Genomic DNA, 17,792 nt, shown 5'->3' with positions numbered 1-17,792 from the left:
GGCCCATGGGGGGGGGGGGGGGTTCAGTTCATGAGGGATAAACTGGTGACTGAGCAGGGAAGGAGCCAGGGTGGGTAACAGCACCCAGAGACCTCCTGACCCCAACATGATGATGTCATGATCTGCTGGATTTAACCAGAGAGCAGTCTGACATCATGGAGTTTAGATTCACTCTATACGGACTGCTAAACCCAAAAACATGTGTCAGAGCCAGAGCATGAGATCCAATGAATCCCTTTAAATCCTTTTTTTGTCTTTAACAGTAAGTCTGCCTGGTTACACTGTGTGGATGCTGCTGTCATGTCCGCCTGGTTACACTGTGTGGATGCTGCTGTCATGTCTGCCTGGTTACACTGTGTGGATGCTGCTGTCATGTCTGCCTGGTTACATTGTGTGGATGCTGCTGTCATGTCCGCCTGGTTACACTGTGTGGATGCTGCTGTCATGTCCGCCTGGTTACACTGTGTGGATGCTGCTGTCATGTCCGCCTGGTTACACTGTGTGGATGCTGCTGTCATGTCCGCCTGGTTACACTGTGTGGATGCTGCTGTCATGTCTGCCTGGTTACACTGTGTGGATGCTGCTGTCATGTCCGCCTGGTTACACTGTGTGGATGCTGCTGTCATGTCTGCCTGGTTACACTGTGTGGATGCTGCTGTCATGTCCGCCTGGTTACATTGTGTGGATGCGGCTGTCATGTCTGCCTGGTTACACTGTGTGGATGCTGCTGTCATGTCTGCCTGGTTACACTGTGTGGATGCTGCTGTCATGTCTGCCTGGTTACACTGTGTGGATGCTGCTGTCATGTCCGCCTGGTTACACTGTGTGGATGCTGCTGTCATGTCCGCCTGGTTACCCTGTGTGTATGGTTGACTGTTGGTGTGTTGGAGCTGTTAACAGCAGCACTCCAGGACTCTGTCACTTGGGCCAGAGATGAGAGTGTGTGAAGTGAACGTGTGTGAAGAGGGTTGGCAGAGGTTAGTTGTGGCAGCGGCGTGGCGGGTTTTGTTCTAGTGTAATGAGCAGTGAGGTCACATGGTCCCAAAGCAGATGGCCAGTTGCCTAGATCAGGTTATATCTATCTATCTCCAGCCTGTCGGCCAGCCCCCCCCCCCCCCCGTAGCACAGGCGTCCCATCCACACCCGAAACAACCCACAGCACTCCACAACATCCCCATCTCACACCTGATATTCTTCTCCACCAACATACACTGAAAACACCAAACATTATGAACACCTCCCCCCTTTACACTCAGAACAGCCTCGATTTGTCAGGCATGGACTCTACAAGGTGTCAAAAGCATTCCACAGGGATGATGGCCCATGTTGACTCCAATGCTTCCAATGACTACAATGCTTAGCAGGATGTCCTTTGGGTGGGGGACCATTCTTGATACACACAGGAAACTGTTGAGCGTGAAAAACCCAGCAACATTTCAGTTCTTAACACAAACCAGTGTGCCTGGCACCTACTACCTTACCTTGTTCAAAAGCACTTAATTAAATCTGTCTTGCACATTCACCCTCTGAATGGCACACACACAATCCATGTCTCAATTGTCTCAAGGCTTAAAAATCTGTCTTTAACCTGTCTTCTCCCCTTCATCTACACTGATTGAAGTGAATTTAACAAGAGACATCAATAACATTCACCTAGATTCACCTGGTCAGTCTATGTCATGGAAAGAGCAGGTGTTCTTAATGTTTTGTACACTCAGTGTATGTCCTTCTCCCACCCACCACCCCTCTCAAATTATGTTATCATGGAGAAATGTTTGCTTGTCTTTAATTGGTGTTTTTTTGTCTGTCGTGGTTCCCATGTGCATCTAAGCATTCAGTTAGTTTAGCGCTCTGTTGCCATTGGTTAAGCATGAGCTAATGTCATCAGGAGCTTTTAACATTTTAGAGATGTTTAATGACCAGCACACTGAAGAGAGTGAGCTGAGGAGAGAGAGAATGATGGATGGGTGTTTTTATCAGGGTAATAAAACACCAGTTCCTCCTCCTTATCCGCTTATCTCTGTGTTTCTCTTACCCATGAATAGATTACCGACACCCTCATTCTGTGTGGGTGTGTCTGTAAGGTGTTTTTGCATAATGCTATTCTTTCAAAGAGCAGAAACGTGCAGGGTGCGTTTATGCTTTTCATTGTCAATGTGACCCAAAACTGTGATCCTAACAAACACTTTCATTAATCTTGGCCAAGGTGCAGAATGGGTCATAAACACACCATAACAGACATCACCGCAGTCACCTAAATCCACACAACCCAGACAATTATGACACATCTTGTTCCACACATCTTAATCCACATATTCAACACGCTGAACTGTAATGTCAAGCAGTTTCAGAGGAAGGCCCTAAAAACTGTCAAAGACTCCAGCCACCCAAGTCATAGACTGTTCTCTCTGCTACCGCCTGGCAAGTCAGGAATCAAAACGACCCTGAACAGCTTCTACGCCCAAGCCGTAGGACTGCTAAATAGTTAACCAAATATCTACATTGAACCTTTTTGCGCTCTCTTTTGACTCATCACATACGCTGCTGCTGTTTATTATCTATCCTGTTGCCTAGTCACTTTACCCCTTTACTTTACCTATAATACATATCTACCTCAATTACCTTGTACACTGTATAGACTCATTTTTCTTCTATTGTGTTATTGACTGTACGCTTGTTTATTCCATGTGAAACTCAGTGTTGTTTGTGTCGCACTGCTCTGCTTGATCTTGGCCCGGTCGCCGTTGTAAATGAGAACTTGTTCTCAACTAGCTTACCTGGTTAAATAACAGGTGAAATATATATTTTTTAAGTACCCCTGCACATCGACTACATACTGGTACCCATTATATATAGCCAAGTTACCATTACTCATTGTGTATTTTTTCCTTGTGTAATACTTTGATTTGATTTTGTAGTCAGTTAAGAGCTCAGCATATAATACATGTACAGTATGACAGAACAGATAGGTTAGCCTAATGTAATGGTTTGTGAAAGTGTGCAGCAAGTAGGTAAGGGCTTTTACAATAGAATTATGAACAGTTTCTTTATCTTTTAAGATAAAACTGAGCAGTGTTGCTAAATATATATATATATATATATATATATATATATATATATATTAGCCTTTATTCATTTTGGAACACTTCAAAACATTTTAGAATGGAAATGAGGTTTAATCCACCAGGCACTTGGGGACCCCGATCCGCCCACCAAGCAGCTCCGCTCCGGTGAGATGGTATAATGGAGCCTTTTGTTTTATTAAAACATCCTTTCAGGACAATGCGCCCTTTACAGTGACGGATGAGCGGACCTCGACAACACAGGAGGGGGGCACAGCGGGTCTTGCAACCGCTACAAGACGTATAGAAGCCCCATGCGAAGCTAAAGCCAGGGGACCACAGCCCCACCCCCCTCGACAAACTACAATACACATAGAGCAGTAGTGGATCCGCCAGCAGCGGGCACCGTGGCTTGTTAATATTTAATGGATAATGTTACTCATTAAACACAACGTTCCAAAACATCTGTTATTCTCGGAGAATAAAAACAACATATTTATTGAGGGATAATTTTCTGGTTGTTCGATTAATCATCTAATGTACAACCTTGAGGGACACTAATAAGGCATCACCCAAGACACCCATAAACTTCTCTTAGAATTTGTGTGTGGTTCCCTTTTACGTTATATACTGATAACCTCTCAACACGTTTGACTGCATCCTGGTGTGGTAATCATTCATGCTGCCCAATTCTAGTATCATTAGGGTTACTTAAACAATCCTGTGTGATTAGACGTCAGTGGTTGCCACTAAATACGTGCTATAGGTCTTTGGGTAGGTTAATATAAAATAATAGGCTATATCTTCCCAAAGTGGGCGAAGTTCATAACCGCCCTCGTGTGTTGCAGACTCGCTGCACATTGTTCATTGATTGATCGTTTCTTTGTTTTTCTAACAAACGGCACGTGTAGAGTGTACACTTGCCACAATTGTACAATTTTGCTGGTAGGTTTACACATTAAACCACTTACCCCATGTGCGAAGTCGGCCGGTGTAGTTGTGGTTGTTGTCGACAAAGGTGTAGCATGTGGCTACCTATCTCCAAATCAAATGCATTTTCAAAAGTTCACCTGATTTGTGAGCGCTGTCTTCTTCTGGGTAGAGGGTAATGAGGAGAAAAGTTCGGATGACGACTGGGCAGTGTTGCTTGTCTGGTCAAAAGTTCGGATGACGACTGGGCAGTGTTGCTTGTCTGGTCAAAGGTAAATCCATAGCTGGAACTACTCTGCCTCAAAATAAAAAAGTATATACTGCGAAGACTGAATGATTCCCAATACAAAATACTTTAAAGACAATGCCTAAGACTTTTCGTTAGGCTCATACTTTCTCCTTTGTTGCTCTATTCCCAGTGTCCGTGTGGTTGTTCCTTCTCTAACTCTGAGAACAACAGCTCCACCGGCTATGGAACAACAGGGAGGCGCGCGCACATTACGCGCCGTTCACACACATATTTCCTCAGAACCACTGTCGAAACGTCCTACTACAGAATATGAACACCAGTCTCATTGGTGGTTAATGGTTTTCACTTATAATGTTCAGATAAACCCTCTACCTTTATTCATAGTCACTAATTAGACTTACAGGATAACAAATTGCATTTTCATTGTGAGTTCTTCTCTGTCCAGTGTACAAATGAAGTCCAGATGTTTTCGTCCTTAATGTTCCACCACCTCACTTCCGGAGCCCTCGCGCTCCCTGGATGAACGTGAGTCCAGTGCTCCTCCAAATCTAAACTAGCCTGAGACCCGAGGAGTCTTCTGACAGACTACAGTACTGCAATTACTGTCTCTGGCATACAGGCTATTCATATACGGAAGAATTTCAGTGTTTCCCATACATTATTTGTAATTAGATTTTACTATTAGGGAAAGGAAATGTATTTGCATTTCAACTTTGATATGGCTCATAGCAAAACATGTAAATAAGTGTTGAGTCAGTTGTTCATGTTGACTCATTCTTGTTTTTGTCTTTAATCAATACATCATGGCAATTGGTCTGCTGTCAGTCAAGAAGGTAGGGGAGAGGTGAGTATGGGCATGTTCTGTCAGTCATTATCAAGCCAGAAATCCAGCCTAGCTACTGTACCGTGATGCAGAGTGACATCAATGTAATGCTGTTGTATACAGCAGCCAGAGACCACATGACACATTACACACATCTTGGTGGCAAATTAAACTAGGTAATGAAACTCACACAGATTAAACATATAGTCCATAAACGGTCTGCTTTCTCTCCCTGTGTTGGTGAGTGAGTTGAGAGTGAATAGAGCTGCATAGTAAGAGGAGACAGGCAGTGATTGGGCAAACCCCACCCACCAACTGTAGACATCCTTCCCACCTTTCTTCCTTCCACCTCTCCTCCTCCACCAGCTGCGTGGGAGGTGTTCTCTCAGAAGCAGGGAAATTGTGAAATGATCTTGAATAGAAACACACTGTATATTTGGGAGAAATCAAAAGGAGACTCAAAGTTAACGTTCTGTTTCTCTGGAAACTGAGAGAGGCTCTTCAACACGTGGGCGTACCTACCCTCTAAGGCGCCAATTATTTTCGTACCTCCATGTCAGTGACGTCCTCCACTTAAGCGTTGGCAGTTTGAATGGACCGTGAGTAATCTGGATGTCTAGCAAGCGCTTATGGACTGACTGCACATTGTCAGGGAGTTTATGATGGGACAAGACATTTGAGAGAGAGTGCACTGCAAAGCCTCACAGAGGAGAGAGGAACCCCCAACCTTGCAGCTCCCACTTAGCTCAGGGGAGGGGTCAAGAGCCCTGACCTCACTTCCTGTTGGGGCTACTCACAAGCATTCCATTGTCTGTGAGAATGTGACTGGGCTCTTGAGACTCCCCACATCTGGCAGCTGTTATTACGGCCCCTGCATGGTGAAACATCTGTCGATGTGCCCTTGAGCAAAGCACAACCCTAATTTCTCCTGAAAGTCACTTTGGATAAGAATGTCTGCTAAATGACAAAACAAATGTGAAGTGCCTTTCTTGTAAGTGAACATGGATTGTTGTGACACAGTCTGTGGTTACCTGACTTGTCTCTAGCCCTATGGAGTTATGTGAAAGTGAGAGAGAGCGAGAGACAGACAGACATTTAGAGAAACAAAACTATTTCTTGTAATGTCTAGCAAGCAGACCTGGGCAGAAAAGGTAAGTTTGTATTTTGTAGTTTATTAGAAAACACCAACATTTCAAATACTTGAGGTAGTTCAATAGTAGTCAGATATAGAAAATCAACTACAGGCAATTATTTCCTTTGATATTCAAATAAAGGTCTCAGAAAAACGAATCACCTTTGAAAGTATTTTGAATACCTCTCAGAAAAACACAATATTGAAAGGTATTTTATATGCAAGGTATTAGAAATATATATACTGAACAAAAATATAAACTCAACAGCCAACAATTTTACTGAGTTACAGTTAACATAAGGAAATCAGTCAATTGAAATAAATACATTTGGCCCTAATCTATGGATTTAGCATATTTAAAACTATAGTTATCCCAGGACTGCTAGCAAGCAAAATGTCCCATTGAGTAAGAGCAGATATTGTGACTCCTCAACTCATCTCCATACCTCCTCTCAGACCCAACAAGGCAGAGTGGTATTAGAGGATCTGAGGATCTGAGTTTCCTTTGTTTCTACTTTTAGATGCTGGCCAGCCTTCACTAGGGAAGTCATCACAGCAGTCAAGCCTAACTGTTCTCATGCTCTATTTCAGTGAAAGGGGACTTTCCATGGCTAAATGATATACATTTAACCTATTTTCTACGGTGTTTACAGATGCAAGGATGTTGTCAACGTCATGCACGGGGATTTCAATTATGGTTAAACTGGTTAAGGGGGACCATTATTTAGGGTACACTGAATGCACAAGGTCTAGGTTTCCTCCTTTGCACAAAGATCAGGCAAGACAATACTAAGAAAATATTCTGTTACTATTCTGCATGAGGATTGCTGGGTGAAATCCACTGTGTATTCCTGTTAGTATGACCTTGTTTGGATTTGAAAAAGAGATGTATAAAGAGAAAAGCAAGGGAAGGATCTCTTACTCACATCACTTCCTCTTCTGAAGTCAGAGAGCAGCTCCACAAATCCTGGACATAAGCCTTCCTCTTTCCGCCACAGCTGCTTCAAAGTACCCAAAGTTAGACTTTATATTTTTAGCACTGTGAATGTTCCTTAAGTCATGTGCATCTGTAATCCATTCTTGTGATACAATGAGACCTGATGGTCACAATGACATGAATAATGAGTGTTACTCTGAGTGTTCTCATTCAGGTCAAAGGATGTGGAAATGATTTTGGTTATGTAACACCTTTGTGACCGTTAGTCTCCAGAGCGACATATTTCTCACCAACTGATGATTGAGACAGAAGGGTTAATTTTAGCATTAGCTCATAGCCTCATTTTAGTTTAGGTTTACCAGTAACTTTTCTAGCGCAAATATGCTTTACCACAAAGTGGTTATACTAGATACAATACTCCTATTTTTGGGCTTTGCATGCTTGCATGTGATCGTGGTTCAGCGCCATATTCTACACTCTATTTTATGAATACAGCATAGGGCATGTTCTGAGAATTGTCAATATGAGTTCTTGATGTTCAAATCAATAGTGTTACTGCAGATGAACAGGCATCCCAGTCAGAGGCCTCAGCTACAACTGCTTCCAGCCACTCTGAAAAATCACTAAAACCTGTGCCTTTAACCATCTGTAAGTATCCTGATGCGCTGTGTGATTCAATCAATGGAGCAATGGGACCGAGTGGCGCAGCGGTCTAAGGCACTAGTGCTAGAGGTGTCACTACAGACCTGGGTTCTATACCGGGCTGTATTACAATCGGCTGTGATCAGGAGTCCCATAGGGCGGTTCACAATTGGGCCGGCGTCGCCCGGGTTAGGGAAGGGTTTGGCCGGGGTAGGCCGTCATTGTAAACAAGAATTTGTTCTTAACTGACTTGCCTAGTTAAATAAAAGTTAAATAAAAAAAATAAAGACAGCAGGCTGTGTGTGCTGCTGGTTGTAGAGGAGGTGTGTGTGTCATTGCCGGGTGTTTTTGTTCCCCCCATACCCCTTAAAAAACAGAGTAAACATTGTCGCTTGGACGTCTGCTGATCTTCTCCTCTCACCAAATCACCCATTAGTGGCTTAAGTGTTGGTCATGCCACATGTCTCTCTCTCTCTCCCTTTCTCTCTCGCTCTGTCTGTCTGTCTGTCTGTCTGTCTGTCTGTCGTTCACAGGTTATGTGGTAAAACAGGTCCCCTGCTCCCCCTCCTCCATAATAACCTCTAGTGTTACCTTCCACTCTTATCTCGAGCCTGATCTTCTAGCTTTCTCTTACCTACACAGTAGACTTGTAGTTGTTAGAAACATTTGATCTCTTCGTTGTGGGGTGAGGTTCACCTCATTGTCCACACCACATGGAGGGCGCTTTGTTTCCCCCCACACAAATGAAACCGTATGTGCTTTTGTTAGTTATGTACATGATGGGTACATGAAGCCACTTATAACACCATATTTTATTACAGGCACATTATTATTATACATATTTTATAACTGCCAGGCCTTGTTGTACCCATCTTCTGTTTGCTTCCGGTGTGTCCTTTGTTAGTGTTTTCTCTGTGTGTCTTTGTATTTTCTCTCTGTGTGGCTGTGTGAGGGGAGTCTCTCTGAACGTATATGATCTGTCTATTTATTTTCCTAGCAGAGCTCTCTGTGGGTATGAGTGAGATGTTTCCGTGGTGCAGTGGATCTCAGTGTGTAGTCAATGTTAAAGGGTTCCACCCCTTCTGCCCAGGAATCTCTCTCAGGAGTATAGAGTTACCCCGATTATTATAGCCTGGACTCAATAGACTGTTCCCATGTTCAACTTTATTCATGTGTGTGAGTGTGTGGATGTGTTTTTGTGTCTCTGTGTGTTGATTACTCTACTGGTGTATTGGGTCATATCTATTATGTTCCATTTCAGTGTGTGTGACTCTGCCATCCCCTCTCTCCCTCTGACAGGGTGTGGAAAGAAATGAGGAGGGCAGGGAGGTCCAGAGAGCTCCATGGTGAGGGACGGTATGGACACAGGGATTGGGAGATGAGGGACACAAGGTAGGAGTTGGGGGCCATGAGTTTTGAGGATGGAGCTTAGGCCCTGTGTTTACAGAGCCTTGCTGAAGTACCAGTATGAAAACACATTCTCATCCGCACATTCATTATTAAACTAGGCTCTATGAACATGATAACTCAGAGATAATGTTTTCCTAAACACGACCTGTCATTTGTGCTGTCATACAACTCTTGTCAGTCAGCTTAGATCACCTTCTCTGTGTGTGTCTGGTTGAAATATAAATACATGTACATATCAGAGGAGGCTGGTCATTGGAAACATTTAACATTTATAGATACATCAATGAGAAATATCTGTTTAAAAATACTGTTCTGAAATGGTCTAACCTCAATAGCGCCCCCTCATTTGAGGACGGATTGAATAATCTCTCATACTGTAGGCATATGCGATTTGGACGATTTTGATGAACTGGTTAACATTTCCAAGGCCAGATATAGCAAGCAAGTTTCACATTAGTTATTAACTACCAAAAGGGAGACCTTTGTGTTTTTAATTGTGGTGCCACTATGCCCACATGAGCTTGTCAGCTATCTAATAGCCAGCTCTGATCCAGGGCGTTACTTACGTGCGAGATGTAAACAAATAATTCCTAACAACTGGAATAAAAATTGAATTATTTCCCCAGTCCTCCTCAACTTCTAAAGTCTAAAACAGGCATGAGCAGCAAGCACAGTTAAACAGGAACAACAGACTGAGTTTAGGAGTCAGTTAAGCGTGAGAGGTGACAGTCATGGATGGGGCTCTATTATGTTCAGAAGCATCAGAGAGGACAAGGGCAAAATCTGAAACCACATGGCAGCCATCAGCGTCTCCCCTTGTCATTGGTGGAGAAATCCAACATAGACAGATAATTATTTTACTGTGTGTGAGTTCAAATGCTAAATATACTCGCAGGTTCAGCTCAATGGTTATGGTGGTGTGCCTTTTTTTTTTTTACTAGGCAAGTCAGTTAAGAACAAATTCTTATTTTCAATGATGGCCTAGTGGGTTAACTGCCTTGTTCAGGGACAGAACGACAGATTTTGTACCTTATCAGCTCGGGGGTTTGAACTTGCAACCTTTTGATTACTAGTCCAATGCTCTAACCACTAGGCTACCCTGCCGCCCCAGGTGGTCTGTGTGTGTGTGTTTGTGGACATATGGGTGGATGTAGTGTGTGTTTGATGTGTAAGATTGTCGCCGAATACTGTTTTGCATGTTCTCCCGCTCCAGCTGTGGAACATCTGGACCCATAGGTTGACCTGCAGTATGTAGCCTACTAACTGGATGGGCAGTCTTAGAGACAGCTACATGTGTACTCAGATAAAAGAGAAAGAAATTGGAGCACAGATGTTTCACAGCGTTGGCACAGCTCAGCAGGACACCCCGAAGAAAGGAACGCTTGGGCTCTCAAATGCACTCATGCAGACTGTTACTACCCTGAAGATTTTGGGAAGGAGAGGGTGGAGGGGGGGTGTTTTGGAGGATAGTAAATTATGTGTGAGGATGGGGGAGCTGAGGGAGTTGGGTGAAAAAGGTGAAAATAGGGTAAGGAAATAGAGGAAGGATGAATGGATGGATGGATGGATGCAGAGAAGTTGAAGGAAGTGAAGTGTGTCAGTAGAGGGTAAAATAAGCTTTCAGTAAGCAGGTCAAGCGTGAGCCTATTGGAATCTCACCTCCAGGAGATTGTACACACACTGCCAGTTGTTTCCCTGAGAGATCGAGCAGAAGATCAGTGTGTGTGCGTGTGTGCGTGTGTGTGCGTGCATGTCTTACTCACTTTGTGTATTTGTGACAGGGATGACTGTGCATGCAGGATTTGTTTGTATAAGTGTGTTTACAAAAGAGTGTTTGTGCCGACTCATGTGTCAAACACACATCTCTCCCCTCTCCACTTCCTTATCTTCTAATCTCTCAGGGCAGGATTGGCTGGTTGACTGCAGGGGTCAATGTTGGGGTCATCAGATAACAAGGATCAGGGTCAGGCCATAACAAGGGCACAGCTTTAATATCTCTCTCTCTCCCTCTCTCTCTCTCCCTCTCTCTCTCTCCCTCTCCCTCTCTCTCTCTCTCTCTCCCTCTCTCTCTCTCCCTCTCTCTCTCTCCCTCTCTCTCTCTCTCCTTTTCACACTATTGTGCCGTCCTGAATCGTACTGTGCTGGCTCAGATATTTTCTTTCCACTCTGTCCTTTCCAGCACAGTTCCAGCAACTATGATGGATGGTAACCAGGCCAGTGAAGTACAGCTCGGCTCAACTCAGTAGGTTAAAAAGAGTACTTCAGTTAAGAGGGAAAACGAATGTGAAGATGACTAAGGGATATCTGTGAGTGTGTATGAGTGTGTGTCTATGTTTACTTGTGTGACAGACAGAGTGACAGGGTGGTGGAATGTGCGTATCTTAAAATAACAAAGGCTGTGAGAGGAGATGACTGGGAGAGAGTGAGGGTCTAGATCTCACTCTCTGCCGACACAGCCTGGAGCAGTGCAGTCTACAGACATCCCAGACACTCTGCCGATACAGCCTGGAACAGTGCAGTCTACAGACATCCCAGACACTCTGCCGACACAGCCTGGAACAGTGCAGTCTACAGACATCTCAGACACTCTGCCGACACAGCCTGGAGCAGTGCAGTCTACAGACATCCCAGGCACTCTGCCGACACAGCCTGGAGCAGTGCAGTCTACAGACATCTCAGACACTCTGCCGACACAGCCTGGAGCAGTGCAGTCTACAGACATCCCAGACACTCTGCCGACACAGCCTGGAGCAGTGCAGTCTACAGACATCTCAGACACTCTGCCGACACAGCCTGGAGCAGTGCAGTCTACAGACATCCCAGACACTCTGCCGACACAGCCTGTAGCAGTGCAGTCTACAGACATCTCAGACACACTGCCGACACAGCCTGGAACAGTGCAGTCTACAGACATCTCAGACATACTGCCGACACAGCATGGAGCAGTGCAGTCTACAGACATCTCAGACATACTGCCGACACAGCCTGGAACAGTGCAGTCTACAGACATCTCAGACATACTGCCGACACAGCCTGGAGCAGTGCAGTCTACAGACATCTCAGACATACTGCCGTTGCGGGACACAACACCAGACATTCACAATCACATAGACAAGAAAATGGCCATAAAGGACACCAATTGTGCAGCTGAGACCATCCATGACACAGCTATTTCAGTTTTACCATCCATGTTCATGATCAGTTGATATATACAATTTTGACTTGTTTTCAGTGCAGACTTGTCTTTTCTTGTGCAGGTCTCGGCACTTAGCCGTTTGCAATGAAAGGGACCATGGTGTTAGTTAGACTCCACCAGGGATCTGGGAGTGGTGTTGTTATTATTGTAAATCACACTTGAAACACACTTGAAATTGAGCAGAGATTTACTGACTCTGCAGCGGTAGCTCCACTGCTGCACCACAACACACCACCACCACCACCCTGGTGTCTGGTGCTTTGATCTCCTACACACTCTACACATTCTTCCCTTCTCCATGTCACTTCACTTCCCTCTCCCATGTTTACGAGGGGCTGGTAGACAGGAACTGAACACTTCTCCAGTCCAGTTGCCCAGACCTCTGTCTTCACGGTCACCAGGGTCACCACAACGGTCACCCTGACAAACCACCGCTGCTGTTGGCCAAATAAGTGAAGATCTTTTCCGACTCTCGTTTTCATTTCACACCTTTACGCAATCACAGGAGGGCGGGAAAGAGGGAACGTATTGTGCAACATTGGAATCATCACACAGCGTTGTAAATGTTTTATGGCCACCCATTTTCCATCTCACATGAGATAGCAGCTATTTTCATAGTCAATAATGGCGCTGTTTATTTTTTCACGAAGGTCAGGAGTTTTTATAGCATGGGATGGTGGGAGATCATCTCTCTCTCTCTCCCTCTATCTCCTGCACTCTCTCTCTATCTCTCTCTATCTCTCTCTCTTTCCCTCTGTCTCTCTCTCTCCTGCACTCTTTCTCTCTCCTGCACTCTCTCTCTCCCTCCTGCACTCTCTCTCCTGCTCTCTCTCTCAACCTCTCTCTCTCTCTCTCCTTCTATCTCTCTCTCTCGCCTGCTAACTCTCTCTCTCTCTCGCCTGCTTACTCTCTATCTCACTATCTCTCTCTCTCTCTTTCTCCCCCCCCCCCCCCTCTCTCTCTCTCTCTCTCCACAGTCATCATCAGGTTGGGTCTGTTGTGTTGATTCTCCTCCTGGTTCCTGCTGCTGCCTCCACTCCTCTTTCCTTCCCCTGACCTGTAAACTGGGTGTTGAGACAGTGAGCAGGGAGCAGAAAGGCCTCGAGCAGGAAAAGGCTCCTCTGTGCTGCAGACCAGAACAGGCCAGACCAGGGGAGGGGAGACCAGAGTGGAGGATGGACGAGAGGGATGGATGGAGGAGGGGAAGGAAGGTTTTGGCGAAGTTTGGGGATGCTGATACAGCTGTGCCGTAATTACATTATGACCTCACCGGTCACATCCAATCAAAACTGAAATAACACGCCGGTTGGTATTCAAAGGAAAGGGGTGAAAGACTAGGAGCCCAAAGATAATAGAAAATTGAACGGCAGCACCCTTATTGCGTACACTATAGACACTACTGTATAGACACAATGTTAACTGTAAACACTCACCTATTACACAGTGTGCTCTAAATACTCAAAGCTAAGATTCCACCCACACATGGTCTACTTAAGCAATAAGGCTCGAGGAGGTGTGGTATATGGCCAATATACCATGCTAAGGGCTGTTCTTACACACGGCGCAACTCGGAGTGCCTGGACACAGCCCTTAGCCTTGGTATATTGGCCATTGAACCACAGGGTTCAATTCTCGGGCCGACTCTTTTCTCTGTATATATCAATGATGTTGCTCTTGCTGCGGGCGATTCCCTGATCCACCTCTACGCAGACGACACCATTCTGTATACTTCTGGCCCTTCCTTGGACACTGTGCTATCTAACCTCCAAACGAGCTTCAATGCCATACAACACTCCTTCCGTGGCCTCCAACTGCTCTTAAACGCTAGTAAAACCAAATGCATGCTTTTCAACCGTTCGCTGCCTGCACTTCCGACCTAGAATATGTGGACATTTATAAGTACCTAGGTGTCTGGCTAGACTGCAAACTCTCCTTCCAGACTCATATCAAACATCTCCAATCTAAAATCAAATCTAGAGTCGGCTTTCTATTTCGCAACAAAGCCTCCTTCACTCACGCCGCAAAACTTACCCTAGTAAAACTGACTATCCTACCGATCCTCGACTTCGGCGATGTCATCTACAAAATAGCTTCCAACACTCTACTCAGCAAACTGGATGCAGTTTATCACAGAGCCATCTGTTTTGTTACTAAAGCACCTTATACCACCCACCACTGTGACCTGTATGCTCTAGTCGGCTGGCCCTCGCTACATGTTCGTCGCCAGACCCACTGGCTCCAGGTCATCTACAAGTCTATGCTAGGTAAAGCTCCGCCTTATCTCAGTTCACTGGTCACGATGGCAACACCCACCCGTAGCACGCACTCCAGCAGGTGTATCTCACTGATCATCCCTAAAGCCAAAACCTCATTTGGCCGCCTTTCCTTCCAGTTCTCTGCTGCCTGCGACTGGAACGAATTGCAAAAATCTCTGAAGTTGGAGACTTATCTCAACTCACCAACTTTAAACATCTGCTATCTGAGCAGCTAACCGATTGCTGCAGCTGTACATAGTCCACCGGTATATAGCCCACCCAATTTACCTACCTCATCCCCATACTGTTTTTATTTTATTTACTTTTCTGCTCTTTTGCACACCAGTATCTCTACCTGCACATGTTCATCTGATCATTTATCACTCCAGTGTAATCTGCTAAATTGTAATTATTCACTCCTATGGCCTATTTATTGCCTACCTCCTCATGCCTTTTGCACACAATGTATATAGATTTTTTTTTTTCTAATATGTTATTGACTTGTTTATTGTTTATTGTTTACTCCAGGTGTAACTCTGTGTTGTTGTCTGTTCACACTGCTATGCTTTATCTTGGCCAGGTCGCAGTTGCAAATGAGAACTTGTTCTCAACTAGCCTACCTGGTTAAATAAAGGTGAAATAAAATGTAAAAAATAAACCACAAATGCCCGATGTGCCTTATTGCTATTATAAACTGGTTACCAATGTAATTGTATACACTACCGTTCAAAAGTTTGGGGTCACTTAGAAATGTCCTTGATTTCCATGAAAACATACATGAAGTGAGTTGCAAAATTAATAGGAACTAGGCAATAACTTATTTAACTAGGCAAGTCAGTAATTTACAATTACAGCTTACCAAATGGCAAAAGGCCTCCTGCGGGGACGGGGGCCTGGGATTAATATAAATAAATAAATAATGTCACGCCCTGATCTGTCTCACCTGTTCTTGTGATTGTTTCCACCCCCTCCAGGTGTCACTTATTTTCCCCAGTGTATTTATCCCTGTGTTTCCTTTCTCTCTTTGCCAGTTTGTTCGTCTTGTATGTTAGTCAAGTCAACCAGCGTGTTTTTCCCGTTCTCCTTTTGCTATTCTCTTTTTGATAGTCTTCCCGGTTTTGACCCCTGCCTGACTCTGGGCTACTTTCCCGCCTGCCTGATCATCCTGCCTGCCCTGACCTTGATTCTGCCTGCCCTTCGGTACCTTTTGGACTCTGAACTGGTTTTGACCCTTTTGCCTGTCCACAATCATTCTCTTGCCTTCCCCTATTGGATTAATAAATACTGTAAGACTCCAACCATCTGCCTCCTGTGTCTGCATCTGGGTCTCACCTTGTGTCATGATAAAATATAAATATAGGACAAAACACTACATAGAGACCTAAGATAACATAGCAAGGCAGCAACACATGACAACACAGCATGGTAGCAACACAACATGACAACATGGTAATAACACAATATGTTACAAACATTATTGGGCACAGACAACAGCACAAAGGGCAAGAAGGTAAAGGCAACAATACATCACATAAAGCAGCCACAACTGTCAGTAAGAGTGGCCATGATTGAGTCTTTGAATGAAGAGATTGAGAACTGTCCAGTTTGCGTGTTTGTTGCAGCTCGTTCTAGCTGCAGCAAACTGAAAAGACGAGCGACCCAGGGAAGTGTGTGCTTTGGAGACCTTTAACAGAATGTGACTGACAGAACGGATGTTGTATGTGGTGGATGAGGGCTGCAGTAGATATCTCAAGTAGGGGGGAGTGAGGCAAATTTCTTCCTGTTGTAGGAAGAAATTGGCTCCAATTAAACGCCATCCACAGGGTACGGCATGGCGTTGCAAAATGGAGTGATAGCCTTCCTTCAAGATCCATTTAACCCTGTACAAATCTTCCATTTTAGCACCACCAAAGCACCCCCAGACCATCACATTGCCTCCACCATGCTTGACAGGTGGCGTCAAGCACTCCTCCAGCATCTTTTTATTTTTTTTGCGTCTCACGAATGTTCTCCTTTGATCCGAACACCTCAAACTTAGATTCATCTGTCCATAACTGTCACGCCCTGGCCTTAGTATTCTGTGTTTTCTTTATTATGTTGGTTAGGCCAGGGTGTGACATGGGTGATTTATGTGTCTTGTTTTGTCTAGGGGTTTTGTAGTCTATGGGGTTGTGTTCAGTTGAGTGTTCTAGGTAAGTCTATGGTTGCCTGGAGTGGTTCTCAATCAGAGGCAGGTGTTTATCGTTGTCTCTGATTGGGAACCATATTTAGGCAGCCAAATTCTTTAGGTATCTTATGGGTGATTGTTCCTGTCTCTGTGTTTTGCACCAGTTAGGACTGTTTCGGTTTTTCCACGTTTTCTTATTTCATTAAAGATGTTTATAAATAACCACGCTAGATTTTGGTCCGCCTCTCCTTCCCAGGAAGAAAGCCGTTACAGAATCACCCACCAACCAAGGACCAAGCAGCGTGGTAACGGGCAGCAGCAACAGCGGCAGAAGAATCAAGACTCCTGGACGTGGGAGGAGATCCTAGACGGGAAAGGACCCTGGGCACAGCCAGGGGAATATCGCCGCCCAAAGGCAGAGCTGGAGGCAGCCAAAGCGGAGAGGCGGCGGTTTGAGGAGGCAGCACGGCGGCGCGGATGGAAGCCCGAGAGTCAGCCCCAAAAATGTATTGGGGGGTGGCACAGGGAGAGTGTGGCAGAGTCAGGAGTCAGACCTGAGCCAACTCCCCCTGTTTATCGTAAGGAGCCAAGGAGGAAACCAGAACCAGAGCCGGTGTTGGAGGTGAGCGAAGCAGAGACCGTGAAGGAGTTAATGGGGAAATTGGAGGAGAGAGTTATGAGGGAGTTGCTATGTTGGTGCATGAGGCACGGCATTCGCCCGATGGAGCGTGTCAGGGATTTGATGGCACCTGGGTCAGCTCTCCATACTTGTCCTGAGGTGCGTGCTAGTCATCTGGTGAAGATTGTGCCAGCCTCACGCACCAGGCCTCCTGTGCACCTCCCTAACCTTGCACGTCCTGTGCCAGCTCAGCGCTACAGTGCTCCTAGCAGTGCTAACCATGGCGGGCGTGTTACTGGTCAGGCACCACGTTATGCGGTGGAACGCACGGTGTCCCCAGTACGCGTGCTTAGCCCGGTACGCTACATC

At 45.2% G+C, this 17,792-nt stretch overlaps 1 protein-coding gene across 2 annotated transcripts in view; it reads right to left on the bottom strand.

Annotated features, from left to right (window-relative positions):
* Positions 1 to 7,375, bottom strand: part of LOC110538423 (sphingosine 1-phosphate receptor 2) — a 29,235-nt gene extending 21,860 nt beyond the window's left edge. Inside the window, exon 1 of one of the 2 annotated variants that reach the window (XM_021625240.3) lies at positions 4,034 to 7,375. The gene's annotated coding sequence lies outside the window, so the exon portion shown is untranslated. The remainder of the gene's footprint in view (positions 1 to 4,033) is intronic. The other variant, XM_021625242.3, reaches the window with a different exon arrangement.
* Between the last annotated feature and the right edge of the window lie 10,417 nt (positions 7,376 to 17,792).

The sequence above is a fragment of the Oncorhynchus mykiss genome, chromosome 12, assembly GCF_057628025.1.
Source record: "Oncorhynchus mykiss isolate SJ-2025 chromosome 12, ASM5762802v1, whole genome shotgun sequence".
NCBI lineage: Eukaryota > Metazoa > Chordata > Actinopteri > Salmoniformes > Salmonidae > Oncorhynchus > Oncorhynchus mykiss.
Note: the sequence above shows the minus strand (reverse complement) of the source record. Positions and strands in the feature narration are given on the sequence as shown.